This window comes from Triticum aestivum, chromosome 6D (genome assembly GCF_018294505.1).
Source record: "Triticum aestivum cultivar Chinese Spring chromosome 6D, IWGSC CS RefSeq v2.1, whole genome shotgun sequence".
NCBI lineage: Eukaryota > Viridiplantae > Streptophyta > Magnoliopsida > Poales > Poaceae > Triticum > Triticum aestivum.
This window is the reverse complement of record NC_057811.1, coordinates 465,547,567-465,564,657: the sequence shown is the minus strand read 5'-3', so window position 1 is coordinate 465,564,657 and position 17,091 is coordinate 465,547,567.

The following is a 17,091-nucleotide window of genomic DNA, read 5'->3' as shown; positions in this document are numbered from 1 at the left end:
CGCCCCCCCAGGGGGCCTATATAAAGGGGGGGAGGGAGGGCAGCAACCTACAGCCTTGGGCGCCTCCCTCCTCCCCTGCAACACCTCTCTCTCTCTCGCAGAAGCTCGGCGAAGCCCTGCCGGAGACCCGCTACATCCACCACCACGCCGTCGTGCTGCTGGATCTCCATCAACCTCTCCTTCCCCCTTGCTGGATCAAGAAGGAGGAGATGTCGCTGCACCGTACGTGTGTTGAACGCGGAGGTGCCGTCCGTTCGGCACTCGGTCATCGGTGATTTGGATCACGGCGAGTACGACTCCGTCATCCACGTTCATTGGAACGCTTCCGCTCGCGATCTACAAGGGTATGTAGATGCACTCCCTTCCCCTCGTTGCTAGTATACTCCATAGATGCATCTTGGTGAGCGTAGGAAAATTTTAAATTATGCTACGATTACCAACAGTGGCATCATGAGCTAGGCCTATGCGTAGTTACTATGCACGAGTAGAACACAAAGAAGTTGTGGGCGTTGATGTTGCCAATTCCTCTTGCCGCTACTAGTCGTTTCTTGTTTCGGCGGCATTGTAGGATGAAGCGGCCCGGACCGACCTTACACGTTCCACCGACTGACATGCACTAGTTGCATAAGGTGGCTAGCGGGTGTCTGTCTCTCCTACTTTAGTCGGAACGGATTTGATGAAAAGGGTCCTTATGAAGGGTAAATAGAAATTGGCAATTCACGTTGTGGTCATACGTAGGTAAGAAAACGTTCTTGCTAGAAACCTACAAACCACGTAAAAACTTGCAACAACAATTACAGGACGTCTAACTTGTTTTTGCAGCAAGTGCTATGTGATGTGATATGGCCAGAAGATGTGATGAATGATATATGTGATGTATGAGATTGATCATATTCTTGTAATAGGAATCACGACTTGCATGTCGATGAGTATGACAACCGGCAGGAGCCATAGGAGTTGTCTTTATTATTTTGTATGACCTGCGTGTCATTGAATAACGCCATGTAAATTACTTTACTTTGTTGCTAAACGCATTAGCCATAGAAGTAGAAGTAATCGTTGGCATGACGACTTCATGAAGACACAATGATGGCGATCATGATGATGGAGATCATGATGATGGAGATCATGGTGTCATGCCGGTGACGAAGATGATCATGGTGCCCCGAAGATGGAGATCAAAGGAGCATAATGATATTGGCCATATCATGTCACTATTTGATTGCATGTGATGTTTATCATGTTTTTGCGTCTTATTTGCTTAGAACGACGGTAGTAAGTAAGATGATCCCTTATGATAATTTCAAGAAAAGTGTTCCCCCTAACTGTGCACCGTTGCAAAGGTTCGTTGTTTCGAAGCACCACGTGATGATCGGGTGTGATAGATTCTAACGTTCGAATACAACGGGTGTTGACGAGCCTAGCATGTACAGACATGGCCTCGGAACACACGCAATACACTTAGGTTGACTTGACGAGCCTAGCATGTACAGACATGGCCTCGGAACACGGAGGACCGAAAGGTCGAGCATGAGTCGTATAGAAGATACGATCAACATGGAGATGTTCACCGATCTTGACTAGTCCGTCTCACGTGATGATCGGACACGGCCTAGTTAAACTCGGATCATGTTTCACTTAGATGACTAGAGGGATGTCTATCTGAGTGGGAGTTCATTAAATAATTTGATTAGATGAACTTAATTATCATGAACTTAGTCTAAAATCTTTACACTATGTATTGTAGATCAAATGGCCAACGTTGTCCTCAATTTCAACGCGTTCCTAGAGAAAACCAAGCTGAAAGATGATGGCAGCAACTATACGGACTGGGTCCGGAACCTGAGGATCATCCTCATAGTAGCCAAGAAAGATTATGTCTTAGAAGCACCGCTAGGTGATGCACCAATCCCAGATAACCAAGACGTTATGAACGCTTGGCAATCACGTGCTGATGATTACTCCCTCGTTCAGTGCGGCATGCTTTACAGCTTAGAACCGGGTCTCCAAAAGCGTTTTGAGAAACATGGAGCATATGAGATGTTCGAGGAGCTAAAACTAGTTTTCCAAGCTCATGCCCGGGTCGAGAGATATGATGTCTCCGACAAGTTCTTCAGCTGTAAAATGGAGGAGAATAGTTCTGTTAGTGAGCACATACTCAGAATGTCTGGGTTGCACAACCGCTTGTCTCAGCTGGGAGTTAATCTCCCGGATGACGCGGTCATTGACAGAATCCTCCAGTTGCTTCCACCAAGCTACAAGAGCTTTGTGATGAACTACAATATGCAGGGGATGGAAAAGACCATTCCTGAGGTATATTCAATGCTGAAATCAGCGGAAGGGGAGATTAGAAAAGAACATCAAGTGTTGATGGTGAATAAAACCACTAAGTTCAAGAAGGGCAAGGGTAAGAAGAACTTAAAGAAGGACGGCAAGGGAGTTGCCGCGCCCGGTAAACCAGTTACTGGGAAGAAGTCAAAGAATGGACCCAAGCCCGAGACTGAGTGCTTTTATTGCAAGGGAAGTGGTCACTGGAAGCGGAACTGCCCCAAATACTTAGCGGACAAGAAGAAGGCCGGCAACACCAAAGGTATATGTGATATACATGTAATTGATGTGTACCTTACCAGTACTCATAGTAGCTCCTGGGTATTTGATACCGGTGCGGTTGCTCATATTTGTAACTCAAAACAGGAACTACGGAATAAACGGAGACTGGCGAAGGACGAGGTGACGATGCGCGTCGGGAATGGTTCCAATGTCGATGTGATCGCCGCCGGCATGCTACCTCTGCATCTACCCACGGGATTAGTTTTAAACCTCAATAATTGTTATTTAGTGCCAGCTTTGAGCGTGAACATTGTATCTGGATCTTGTTTAATTCGAGATGGCTACTCATTTAAATCCGAGAATAATGGTTGTTCTATTTATTTGAGAGATATGTTTTATGGTCATGCCCCGCTGGTCAATGGTTTATTTTTGATGAACCTCGAACGTGATGTTACACATGTTCATAGTGTGAATACCAAAAGATGTAAAGTTGATAACGATAGTCCCACATACTTGTGGCACTGCCGCCTTGGTCACATTGGTGTCAAGCGCATGAAGAAGCTCCATGCAGATGGACTTTTGGAGTCTCTTGATTACGAATCATTTGACACGTGCGAACCATGCCTCATGGGTAAGATGACCAAGACTCCGTTCTCCGGAACAATGGAGCGAGCAACCAACTTATTGGAAATCATACATACCGATGTGTGCGGTCCAATGAGTGTTGAGGCTCGCGGAGGATATCGTTATGTTCTCACTCTCACTGATGACTTAAGTAGATATGGGTATGTCTACCTAATGAAACACAAGTCTGAAACATTTGAAAAGTTCAAGGAATTTCAGAGTGAGGTTGAGAATCAACATGACAGGAAAATAAAATTCTTACGATCAGATCGTGGTGGAGAATATTTAAGTCACGAGTTTGGTGCACACTTAAGGAAATGTGGAATAGTTTCACAACTCACGCCGCCTGGAACACCTCAGAGAAATGGTGTGTCCGAACGTCGTAATCGCACTCTATTGGATATGGTGCGATCTATGATGTCTCTTACCGATTTACCGCTCTCATTTTGGGGTTATGCTTTAGAGACTGCCGCATTCACTTTAAATAGGGCTCCGTCGAAATCCGTTGAGACGACACCGTATGAATTATGGTTTGGGAAGAAACCTAAGCTGTCGTTTCTAAAAGTTTGGGGATGCGATGCTTATGTCAAGAAACTTCAACCTGAAAAGCTCGAACCCAAATCGGAAAAATGCGTCTTCATAGGATACCCTAAGGAAACTATTGGGTACACCTTCTACCTCAGATCCGAAGGCAAGATCTTCGTTGCCAAGAATGGGTCCTTTCTAGAGAAGGAGTTTCTCTCGAAAGAATTGAGTGGGAGGAAAGTGGAACTTGATGAGGTGATAGTCACCCCTTCCGAACCGGAAAGTAGCGCAGCGCGGGAAAATGTTCCTGTGGTGCCTACACCGACTGGGGAGGAAGTTAATGATGATGATCATGAAGCTTCGGATCAAGTTACTGAACTTCGTAGGTCCACAAGGACACGTTCCGCACCAGAGTGGTACGGCAACCCTGTCCTGGAAATCATGTTGTTAGACAACGGTGAACCTTCAAACTATGAAGAAGCGATGGCGGGCCCGGATTCCGACAAATGGCTAGAAGCCATGAAATCCGAGATAGAATCCATGTATGAAAACAAAGTATGGACTTTGACTGACTTGCCCGATGAGCGGCGAGCCATAGAAAACAAATGGATCTTTAAGAAGAAGACGGACGCAGATGGTAATGTGACCATCTACAAAGCTCGACTTGTCGCTAAGGGTTATCGACAAGTTCAAGGCGTTGACTACGATGAGACTTTCTCACCCGTAGCGAAGCTGAAGTCCGTCCGAATCATGTTAGCAATTGCCGCATACTATGATTATGAGATATGGCAGATGGACGTCAAAACGGCATTCCTTAACGGCTTCCTTAAGGAAGAGTTGTATATGATGCAGCCGGAAGGTTTTGTCGATCCTAAGAATGCTAACAAAGTATGCAAGCTCCAGCGCTCAATCTATGGGCTGGTGCAAGCATCTCGGAGTTGGAACATTCGCTTTGATGAGATGATCAAAGCGTTTGGGTTTACACAGACTTATGGAGAAGCCTGTGTTTACAAGAAAGTGAGTGGTAGCTCTGTAGCATTTCTCATATTATATGTGGATGACATACTGTTGATGGGAAATGATATAGAATTCTTGGAAAGTATAAAGGCCTATTTGAATAAGTGTTTTTCAATGAAGGACCTTGGAGAAGCTGCTTATATATTAGGCATCAAGATCTATAGAGATAGATCAAGACGCCTCATTGGTATTTCACAAAGTACGTACCTTGACAAGATATTGAAGAAGTTCAATATGGATCAGTCCAAGAAGGGGTTCTTGCCTGTATTGCAAGGTGTGCAATTGAGCACGGCTCAATGCCCGACCACGGCAGAAGATATAGAAGAGATGAGTGTCATCCCCTATGCCTCGGCCATAGGGTCTATTATGTATGCCATGCTGTGTACCAGACCTGATGTAAACCTTGCCGTAAGTTTGGTAGGAAGGTACCAAAGTAATCCCGGCAAGGAACACTGGACAGCGGTCAAGAATATCCTGAAGTACCTGAAGAGGACTAAGGATATGTTTCTCGTTTATGGAGGTGACGAAGAGCTCGTCGTAAAGGGTTACGTCGACGCTAGCTTCGACACAGATCTGGATGACTCGAAGTCACAGACCGGATACGTGTATATATTGAATGGAGGAGCAGTAAGCTGGTGCGGTTGCAAGCAAAGCGTCGTGGCGGGATCTACATGTGAAGCGGAGTACATGGCAGCCTCGGAGGCAGCACAGGAAGCAGTCTGGATGAAGGAGTTCATTACCGACCTAGGGGTGATTCCCAATGCGTCGGGCCCGATGACTCTCTTCTGTGACAACACTGGAGCTATTGCCCTTGCGAAGGAGCCCAGGTTTCACAGGAAGACCAGGCATATCAAGCGTCGCTTCAACTCCATTCGTGAAAGTGTTCAAAATGGAGACATAGATATTTGTAAAGTACATACGGACCTGAATGTAGCAGATCCGTTGACTAAACCTCTCCCTAGGGCAAAACATGATCAACACCAGGACGCAATGGGTGTTCGATTCATCACAATGTTACTAGATTATTGACTCTAGTGCAAGTGGGAGACTGTTGGAAATATGCCCTAGAGGCAATAATAAATGGTTATTATTATATTTCTTTGTTCATGGTAATTGTCTATTATTCATGCTATAATTGTATTGTCCGGAAATCGTAATACATGTGTGAATACATAGACCACAACGTGTCCCTAGTAAGCCTCTAGTTGACTAGCTCGTTGATCAACAGATAGTCATGGTTTCCTGACTATGGACATTGGATGTCATTGATAACGGGATCACATCATTAGGAGAATGATGTGATGGACAAGACCCAATCCTAAGCATAGCATAAAAGATCGTGTAGTTTCGTTTGCTAGAGCTTTTCCAATGTCAAGTATCTTTTCCTTAGACCATGAGATCGTGCAACTTCCGGATACCGTAAGAGTGCTTTGGGTGTGCCAAACGTCACAACGTAACTGGGTGACTATAAAGGTGCACTACGGGTATCTCCGAAAGTGTCTGTTGGGTTGGCACGAATCGAGACTGGGATTTGTCACTCCGTGTGACGGAGAGGTATCTCTGGGCCCACTCGGTAATGCATCATCATAATGAGCTCAATGTGACTAAGGCGTTAGTCACGGGATCATGCATTGCGGTACGAGTAAAGAGACTTGCCGGTAACGAGATTGAACAAGGTATTGGGATACCGACGATCGAATCTCGGGCAAGTAACATACCGATTGACAAAGGGAATTGTATACGGGATTGATTGAATCCTCGACACCGTGGTTCATCCGATGAGATTATCGTGGAACATGTGCGAGCCAACATGGGTATCCAGATCCCGCTGTTGGTTATTGACCGGAGAGGCGTCTCAGTCATGTCTGCATGTCTCCCGAACCCGTAGGGTCTACACACTTAAGGTTCGGTGACGCTAGGGTTGTAGAGATATATGTATGCGGAAACCAGAAAGTTGTTCGGAGTCCCGGATGAGATCCCGGACGTCACGAGAGGTTCCGGAATGGTCCGGAGGTGAAGAATTATATATAGGAAGTCCAGTTTCGGCCACCGGGAAAGTTTCGGGGGTTACCGGTATTGTACCGGGACCACCGGAAGGGTCCCGGGGGTCCACCGGGTGGGGCCACCTATCCCGGAGGGCCCCGTGGGCTGAAAGTGGAAGGGAACCAGCCCTTAGTGGGCTGGGGCGCCCCCCTTGGGCCTCCCCCCATGCGCCTAGGGTTGGGAACCCTAGGGGGGAGCTTCCCCCTTGCCTTGGGGGGCAAGGCGCCCCTTCCCCCTTTGGCCGCCGCCCCCCGCCCCCCCTTGGAGATCCCATCTCCCTGGGCCGGCGCCCCCCCCCAGGGGGCCTATATAAAGGGGGGGAGGGAGGGCAGCAACCTACAGCTTGGGCGCCTCCCTCCTCCCCTGCAACACCTCTCTCTCTCTCGCAGAAGCTCGGCAAAGCCCTGCCGGAGACCCGCTACATCCACCACCACGCCGTCGTGCTGCTGGATCTCCATCAACCTCTCCTTCCCCCTTGCTGGATCAAGAAGGAGGAGACGTCGCTGCACCCTACGTGTGTTGAACACGGAGGTGCCGTCCGTTCGGCACTCGGTCATCGGTGATTTGGATCACGGCGAGTACGACTCCGTCATCCACGTTCATTGGAACGCTTCCGCTCGCGATCTACAAGGGTATGTAGATGCACTCCCTTCCCCTCGTTGCTAGTATACTCCATAGATGCATCTTGGTGAGCGTAGGAAAATTTTAAATTATGCTACGATTCCCAACACCCTCCCCCTCTAGTCTGAATAGGACAAGGAGGGGGGGCGGCGCCCCCCTTTCCTTCGCCTCTCTCTCCTCCTTCCCCCCTTCTCCTAGTCCAACAAGGAAAGGGAGGGAGTCCTACTCCCGGTGGGAGTAGGACTCCTCCTGGCGCGCCCCTCCTGGCCGGCCGCCTCTCCCCCCCCTTGCTCCTATATATACGGGGGCAGGGGGCACCCCATAGACACAACAATTGATCATTGATCTTTTAGCCGTGTGCGGTGCCCCCCTCCACCATAGTCCACCTCGATAATATCGTAGCGGTGCTTAGGCGAAGCCCTGCGTCGGTAGAACATCATCATCGTCAGCACGCCGTCGTGCTGACGAAACTCTCCCTCAACACTCGGCTGGATCGGAGTTCGAGGGACGTCATCGGGCTGAACGTGTGCTGAACTCGGAGGTGCCGTGCGTTTGGTACTTGATCGGTCGGATCGTGAAGACGTACGACTACATCAACCGTGTTGTGCTAACGCTTCCGCTTTCGGTCAACGAGGGTACGTGGACAACACTCTCCCCTCTCGTTGCTATGCATCACCATGATCTTGCGTGTGCGTAGGAATTTTTTTGAAATTGCTACGTTCCCCAACAGTGGCATCCGAGCATGGTTTTATGCGTAGATGTCATATGCACGAGTAGAACACAAGTGAGTTGTGGGCGATATAAGTCATACTGCTTACCAGCATGTCATACTTTGGTTCGGCGGTATTGTTTGATGAAGCGCCCGGACCGACATTACGCGTACGCTTACGCGAGACTGGTTCTACCGACGTGCTTTGCACACAGGTGGCGGGCGGGTGTCAGTTTCTCCAACTTTAGTTGAACCGAGTGTGGCTACGCCCAGTCCTTGCGAAGGTTAAAACAGCACCAACTTGACAAACTATCGTTGTGGTTTTGATGCGTAGGTAAGAACGGTTCTTGCTCAGCCCGTAGCAGCCACGTAAAACTTGCAACAACAAAGTAGAGGACGTCTAACTTATTTTTGCAGGGCATGTTGTGATGTGATATGGTCAAGGCATGATGCTAAATTTTATTGTATGAGATGATCATGTTTTGTAACCGAGTTATTGGCAACTGGCAGGAGCCATATGGTTGTCGCTTTATTGTATGCAATGCAATCGCCCTGTAATGCTTTACTTTATCACTAAGCGGTAGCGATAGTCGTAGAAGCATAAGATTGGCGAGACGACAACGATGCTACGATGGAGATCAAGGTGTCGTGCCGGTGACGATGGTGATCATGACGGTGCTTCGGAGATGGAGATCACAAGCACAAGATGATGATGGCCATATCATATCACTTATATTGATTGCATGTGGTGTTTATCTTTTATGCATCTTATCTTGCTTTGATTGACGGTAGCATTATAAGATGATCTCTCACTAAATTTCAAGATAAAAGTGTTCTCCCTGAGTATGCACCGTTGCCAAAGTTCGTCGTGCCCAGACACCACGTGATGATCGGGTGTGATAAGCTCTACGTCCATCTACAACGGGTGCAAGCCAGTTTTGCACACGCAGAATACTCAGGTTAAACTTGACGAGCCTAGCATATGCAAATATGGCCTCGGAACACTGAGACCGAAAGGTCGAGCGTGAGTCATATAGTAGATATGATCATCATAGTGATGTTCACCATTGAAAGCTACTCCATTTCACGTGATGATCGTTTATGGTTTAGTTGATATGGATCACGTGATCACTTAGAGGATTAGAGGGATGTCTATCTAAGTGGGAGTTCTTAAGTAATATGATTAATTGAACTTAAATTTATCATGAACTTAGTACCTGATAGTATCTTGCTTGTCTATGTTGATTGTAGATAGATGGCCCCGCTGTTGTTCCATTGAATTTTAATGCGTTCCTTGAGAAAGCAAAGTTGAAAGATGATGGTAGCAATTACACGGACTGGGTCTGTAACTTGAGGATTATCCTCATTGCTGCACAGAAGAATTACGTCCTGGAAGCACCGCTAGGTGCCAAACCTGCTGCAGGAGCAACACCAGATGTTATGAACGTCTGGCAGAGCAAAGCTGATGACTACTCGATAGTTCAGTGTGCCATGCTTTATGGCTTAGAACCGGGACTTCAACGACGTTTTGAACGTCATGGAGCATATGAGATGTTCCAGGAGTTGAAGTTAATATTTCAAGCAAATGCCCGGATTGAGAGATATGAAGTCTCCAATAAGTTCTATAGCTGCAAGATGGAGGAGAATAGTTCTGTCAGTGAGCATATACTCAGAATGTCTGGGTATAACAATCACTTGATTCAACTGGGAGTTAATCTTCCGGATGATAGCGTCATTGACAGAATTCTTCAATCACTGCCACCAAGCTACAAGAGCTTCGTGATGAACTATAACATGCAAGGGATGGATAAGACGATTCCCGAGCTCTTCGCAATGCTAAAGGCTGCGGAGGTAGAAATCAAGAAGGAGCATCAAGTGTTGATGGTTAATAAGACCACCAGTTTCAAGAAAAAGGGCAAAGGGAAGAAGAAGGGGAACTTCAAAAAGAACAGCAAACAAGTTGCTGCTCAAGAGAAGAAACCCAAGTTTGGACCTAAGCCTGAGACTGAGTGCTTCTACTGCAAGCAGACTGGTCACTGGAAGCGGAACTGCCCCAAGTATTTGGCGGATAAGAAGGATGGCAAGGTGAACAAAGGTTTATGTGATATACATGTTATTGATGTGCACCTTACCAGAGCTCGCAGTAGCACCTGGGTATTTGATACTGGTTCTGTTGCTAATATTCGCAACTCAAAACAGGGACTACGGATTAAGCGAACACTGGCCAAGGACGAGGTGGCGATGCGCGTGGGAAACGGTTCCAAAGTCGATGTGATCGTCGTCGGCACGCTACCTCTACATCTACCTTCAGGATTAGTATTAGACCTAAATAATTGTTATTTGGTGCCAGCGTTGAGCATGAACATTATATCTGGATCTTGTTTGATGCGAGACGGTTATTCATTTAAATCAGAGAATAATGGTTGTTCTATTTATATGAGTAATATCTTTTATGGTCACGCACCCTTGAAGAGTGGTCTATTTTTGATGAATCTCGATAGTAGTGATACACATATTCATAATGTTGAAGCCAAAAGATGCAGAGTTGATAATGATAGTGCAACTTATTTGTGGCACTGCCGTTTGGGTCATATTAGTGTAAAGCACATGAAGAAACTCCATACTGATGGACTTTTGGAATCACTTGGTACTTGCGAACCATGCCTCATGGGCAAGCTAACTAAAACGCCGTTCTCCGGAACTATGGAGCAAGCAACTGATTTATTAGAGATCATACATACTAATGTATGTGGACCAATGAATATTGAGGCTCGCGGCCGGTATCGTTATTTTCTCACCTTCACAGATGATTTAAGCAGATATGGGTATATCTACTTAATGAAACATAAGTCTGAAACATTTGAAAAGTTCAAAGAATTTCAGAGTGAAGTTGAAAATCATCGTAACAAGAAAATAAAGTTTCTACGATCTGATCGTGGAGGAGAATATTTGAGTTACGAGTTTGGTCTACATTTGAAACAATGCGGAATAGTTTCGCAACTCACGCCACCCGGAACACCACAGCGTAATGGTGTGTCCGAACGTCGTAATCGTACTTTACTAGATATGGTGCGATCTATGATGTCTCTTACTGATTTACCGCTATCATTTTGGGGTTATGCTTTCGAGACGGCCGCATTCACGTTAAATAGGACACCATCAAAATCCGTTGAGATGACACCTTATGAACTATGGTTTGGCAAGAAACCAAAGTTGTCGTTTCTTAAAGTTTGGGGCTGCGATGCTTATGTGAAAAAGCTTCAACTTGATAAGCTCGAACCCAAATCGGAGAAATGTGTCTTCATAGGATACCCAAAGGAGACTGTTGGGTACACCTTCTATCACAGATCCGAAGGCAAGACATTTGTTGCCAAGAATGGATCCTTTCTAGAGAAGGAGTTTCTCTTGAAAGAAGTGAGTGGGAGGAAAGTAGAACTTGATGAGGTAACCGTACCTGCTCCCTTATTGGAAAGTAGTTCATCACAGAAACCGGTTCCTGTGACGTCTATACCAATTAGTGAGGAAGTTAATGATGATGATCATGAAACTTCAGATCAAGTTGTTACTGAACCTCGTAGGTCAACCAGAGTAAGATCCGCACCAGAGTGGTACGGTAATCCTGTTCTGGAGGTTATGTTACTAGACCATGACGAACCTACGGACTATGAAGAAGCGATGGTGAGCCCAGATTCCGCAAAATGGCTTGAGGCCATGAAATCTGAGATGGGATCCATGTATGAGAACAAAGTATGGACTTTGGTTGACTTGCGCGATGATCGGCAAGCCATTGAGAATAAATGGATCTTCAAGAAGAAGACTAACGCTGACGGTAATGTTACTGTCTATAAAGCTCGACTTGTTGCGAAAGGTTTTCGACAAGTTCAAGGGATTGACTACAATGAGACTTTCTCACCCGTAGCGATGCTTAAGTCTGTCCGAATCATGTTAGCAATTGCCGCATTTTATGATTATGAAATTTGGCAAATGGATGTCAAAACCACATTCCTGAATGGATTTCTGGAAGAAGAGTTGTATATGATGCAACCGGAAGGTTTTGTCGATCCAAAAGGAGCTAACAAAGTGTGCAAGCTCCAGCGATCCATTTATGGACTGGTGCAAGCCTCTCGGAGTTGGAATAAACATTTTGATAGTGTGATCAAAGCATTCGGTTTTATACAAACTTTTGGAGAAGCCTGTATTTACAAGAAAGTGAGTGGGAGCTCTGTAGCATTTCTGATATTATATGTGGATGACATATTACTAATTGGAAATGATATAGAATTTCTGGATAGCATAAAGGGATACTTGAATAAGAGTTTTTCAATGAAAGACCTCGGTGAAGCTGCTTATATATTGGGCATCAAGATCTATAGAGATAGATCAAGACGCTTAATTGGACTTTCACAAAGCACATGCCTTGACAAAGTTTTGAAGAAGTTCAAAATGGATCAAGCAAAGAAAGGGTTCTTGCCTGTGTTACAAGGTGTGAAGTTGAGTAAGACTCAATGCCCGACCACTGCAGAAGATAGAGAGAAAAAGAAAGATGTTCCCTATGCTTTAGCCATAGGCTCTATCATGTATGCAATGCTGTGTACCAGACCTGATGTGTGCCTTGCTATAAGTTTAGCAGGGAGGTACCAAAGTAATCTAGGAGTGGATCACTGGACAGCGGTCAAGAACATCCTGAAATACCTGAAAAGGACTAAGGATATGTTTCTCGTATATGGAGGTGACAAAGAGCTAGTCGTAAGTGGTTACGTCGATGCAAGCTTTGACACTGATCCGGACGATTCTAAATCGCAAACCAGATACGTGTTTACATTGAACGGTGGAGCTGTCAGTTGGTGCAGTTCTAAACAAAGTGTTGTGGCGGGATCTACGTGTGAAGCGGAGTACATAGCTGCTTCGGAAGCAGCAAATGAAGGAGTCGGGATGAAGGAGTTCATATCCGATCTAGGTTTCATACCTAGTGCATCGGGTCCAATGAAAATCTTTTGTGACAATACTGGTGCAATTGCCTTGGCGAAGGAATCCAGATTTCACAAGAGAACCAAGCATGTCAAGAGACGCTTCAATTCCATCCGGGATCTAGTCCAGGTGGGAGACATAGAAATTTGCAAGATACATACGGATCTGAATGTTGCAGACCCGTTGAGTAAGCCTCTTCCACGAGAAAAACATGATCAGGACCAAGGCTCCATGGGTGTTAGAATCATTACTGTGTAATCTAGATTATTGACTCTAGTGCAAGTGGGAGACTGAAGGAAATATGCCCTAGAGGCAATAATAAAGTTATTATTTATTTCCTTATATCATGATAAATGTTTATTATTCATGCTAGAATTGTATTAACCGGAAACATGATACATGTGTGAATACATAGACAAACAAAGTGTCACTAGTATGCCTCTACTTGACTAGCCCGTTGATCAAAGATGGTTATGTTTCCTAGCCATAGACATGAGTTGTCATTTGATTAACGGGATCACATCATTAGGAGAATGATGTGATTGACTTGACCCATTCCGTTAGCTTAGCACACGATCGTTTAGTATTCTGCTATTGCTTTCTTCATGACTTATACATGTTCCTATGGCTATGAGATTATGCAACTCCCGTTTACCGGAGGAACACTTTGTGTGCTACCAAACGTCACAACGTAACTGGGTGATTATAAAGGTGCTCTGCAGGTGTCTCCGAAGGTACTTGTTGGGTTGGCGTATTTCGAGATTAGGATTTGTCACTCCGATTGTCGGAGAGGTATCTCTGGGCCCACTCGGTAATGCACATCACTTAAGCCTTGCAAGCATTGCAACTAATGAGTTAGTTGCAGGATGATGTATTACGGAACGAGTAAAGAGACTTGCCGGTAACGAGATTGAACTAGGTATTGAGATACCGACGATCGAATCTCGGGCAAGTAACATACCGATGACAAAGGGAACAACGTATGTTGTTATGCGGTTTGACCGATAAAGATCTTCATAGAATATTTGGGAGCCAATATGAGCATCCAGGTTCCGCTATTGGTTATTGACCGGAGACGTGTCTCGGTCATGTCTACATAGTTCTCGAACCCGTAGGGTCCGCACGCTTAAAGTTTCGATGACGGTTATATTATGAGTTTATGAGTTTTGATGTACCGAAGGTTGTTCGGAGTCCCGGATGTGATCATGGACACGACGAGGAGTCTCGAAATGGTCGAGACATGAAGATTGATATATTGGAAGCCTATATTTGGACATCGAAAGTGTTCCGGGTGAAATCAGGATTTTACCGGAGTACCAGAGGGGTTACCGGAACCCCCCGGGGGTTTAATGGGCCATAGTGGGCCTTAGTGGAGAAGACGAGGGGCAGCCAGGGCAGGCCGCGCCCCCCTCCCCCTCTAGTCCGAATAGGACAAGGAGGGGGGGCGCCCCCCTTCCTTCCCCTCTCTCTCCTCCTTCCCCCCTTCTCCTAGTCCAACAAGGAAAGGGAGGGAGTCCTACTCCCGGTGGGAGTAGGACTCCTCCTGGCGCGCCCCTCCTGGCCGGCCGCCTCTCCCCCCCCCTTGCTCCTATATATACGGGGGCAGGGGGCACCCCATAGACACAACAATTGATCATTGATCTTTTAGCCGTGTGCGGTGCCCCCCTCCACCATAGTCCACCTCGATAATATCGTAGCGGTGCTTAGGCGAAGCCCTGCGTCGGTAGAACATCATCATCGTCACCATGCCGTCGTGCTGACAAAACTCTCCCTCAACACTCGGCTGTATCGGAGTTCGAGGGACGTCATCGGGCTGAACGTGTGCTGAAATCGGAGATGTCGTGCGTTCGGTACTTGATCAGTCGGATCGTGAAGACGTACGACTACATCAACCGCGTTGTGCTAACGCTTCCGCTTTCGGTCTACGAGGGTACGTGGACAACACTCTCCCCTCTCGTTGCTATGCATCACCATGATCTTGCGTGTGCGTAGGAATTTTTTTTGAAATTACTACGTTCCCCAACACCAACGACGAGCGGTTCCTTGACGCCTACGTTCAGACGTCGGAGGAGGACATCACCGAGGCAGAGTCCGAATCGGAGCATGACGAGTAGTAGTAGTTTTTCGTTTTATCTATCTATCATAGGAGAAGGCTATGAACTATTTATGCACTATTTTGTATCGTATGAGGAGGCTATGTGACGAACTATCTATCACATTTGTACTATCGAAACTAAATGTGTATCGAATCATAGTACAAAAAAGAAGAAATATAATGCGCCTGCTGTAGCGGCTCGGGCGCGCTTATTTTGCGGCGGCCCCTGGAGCCAGCGCACCACCGCGCGCAAAAGCTGGCTCATCCGGCGTTGTATTCTGTTTTCAGCGTGCCGCGCATTGCGCGTCTGTTGGAGATGCTCTTAAGCCTTCTATTGATTACATACAAATATAGAAATACATCTTCTCCTGAATTAATTAGTGTGAAGCGATTGGTGCATGTGATCCAATAGTAGAAAATCCATTTGCAAGCCAACTCAATTTGCTAGGACAAGAGTTCATCATGAAAAGCTAAAACCTTGCGAAAGCTCCCACCTAAAGGGATATCCTTGAGGCTTCGGGTAACTTATATAGATACAACGACGTAACTCACTTTTTCTCTCCATGGCTCCACAGAAAACTAACTATAAGATTCCATATCACCTGAAATGCAATCAAAATATTTTCAAAAAGAAGAAGAAGAAAGAAATGCAATCATCAAAATAGCTCATAGCTTCATAAAAGCCTGCTATCACAGAAACGACCACCAATTTTTTCACGTGAACGGCAAGTTATCATTTTGAACAATACCGTCTTTCGCCATGGTTGTCTGGCGACCACGCTGATGATTGTATCGTTGTGCAAACCGTACTTTGTCTGCCAACAAAAGAATAAATAAGTTTATTTGGAAAGTAATTCGCCAATCACCATACTCAATTGGAATGTGAAGCGTGCGTCTGGCTTTGAGTCGTTCCATCTGACCTCTATTTCGGCCAACCGTGAAACTCTATCAGCGTGCGGTTTAACGGTTTTTAGCCGCGGGACCGACAACTCTCCGGTCAAGTTTGTCGAGCTGGTCCAACGGTTTTCCGCAAGAAAACAAAAACCTGGGTTGGACGGTTGAACCTTGAACCCACGAAAACAGTTTCCATCCAAGCCCTATACTACGTGCGCCGTGGTTGAACCCGGATTTGTGTCTACAAACGTGATCAAAGCTTGTGCGGCGTAAGATAAGGAGGTGAAAAAACCCTTCCAAAAGGAGCGGCACCGACGCCCCCGGCCGCGACGGAGTGTGGTAGAAAAAATTGTCCACCATAAGTGTAACAAGATTTGATAAGAAACTTAGCCTGTGACACCCGTGGATTATATCATTTAAGAAAAGTGTGGCGAACTAAAATTGAGACCGAGATAATTTACCTTCTCCCGGGACAACATACTTATAATTATAGTCAACGACTCTATAACGACCTGACCTTTTTCATGTGCAATGTTTGTTTTTCAATGCTCTAGCCAATCTGAATTAATCAAACATGTCAGTAAGGTGTTGTGGCACAACTACAGTTATGTATACTGACCTTGGGCTAGAAACCGAACATGCAGAAATTCACGGCAAACGGTAGGCAGGTATAACTTCACAACTCTATATAATTGCCCTGCTCTATCATTTATATCACATTTGTCCATGTTGTTGATCGACATTATTACATACGATACCTTCATATTTCAATATTTAAACACTATGGTTCTATGCCTTTTCATTCCCATACATCTAGACTCACCCAACTTTTCTCCTCAAAGCTCTATCTATGAAGCCTTCTATTGATTACACACAAATATAGAAATACATCTTCCATTTTTTTAAGTTAATTAGTGTGAAGCGATTGGTGCATGTGATCCAATAGTAGAAACCCATTTGCAAGCCAACTCAATTTGCTAGGACAAGAGTTCATTATGAGAAGCTAAATCTTTGCGGGGGCTCTCCTCCCTCTTTGCCTAGCGGT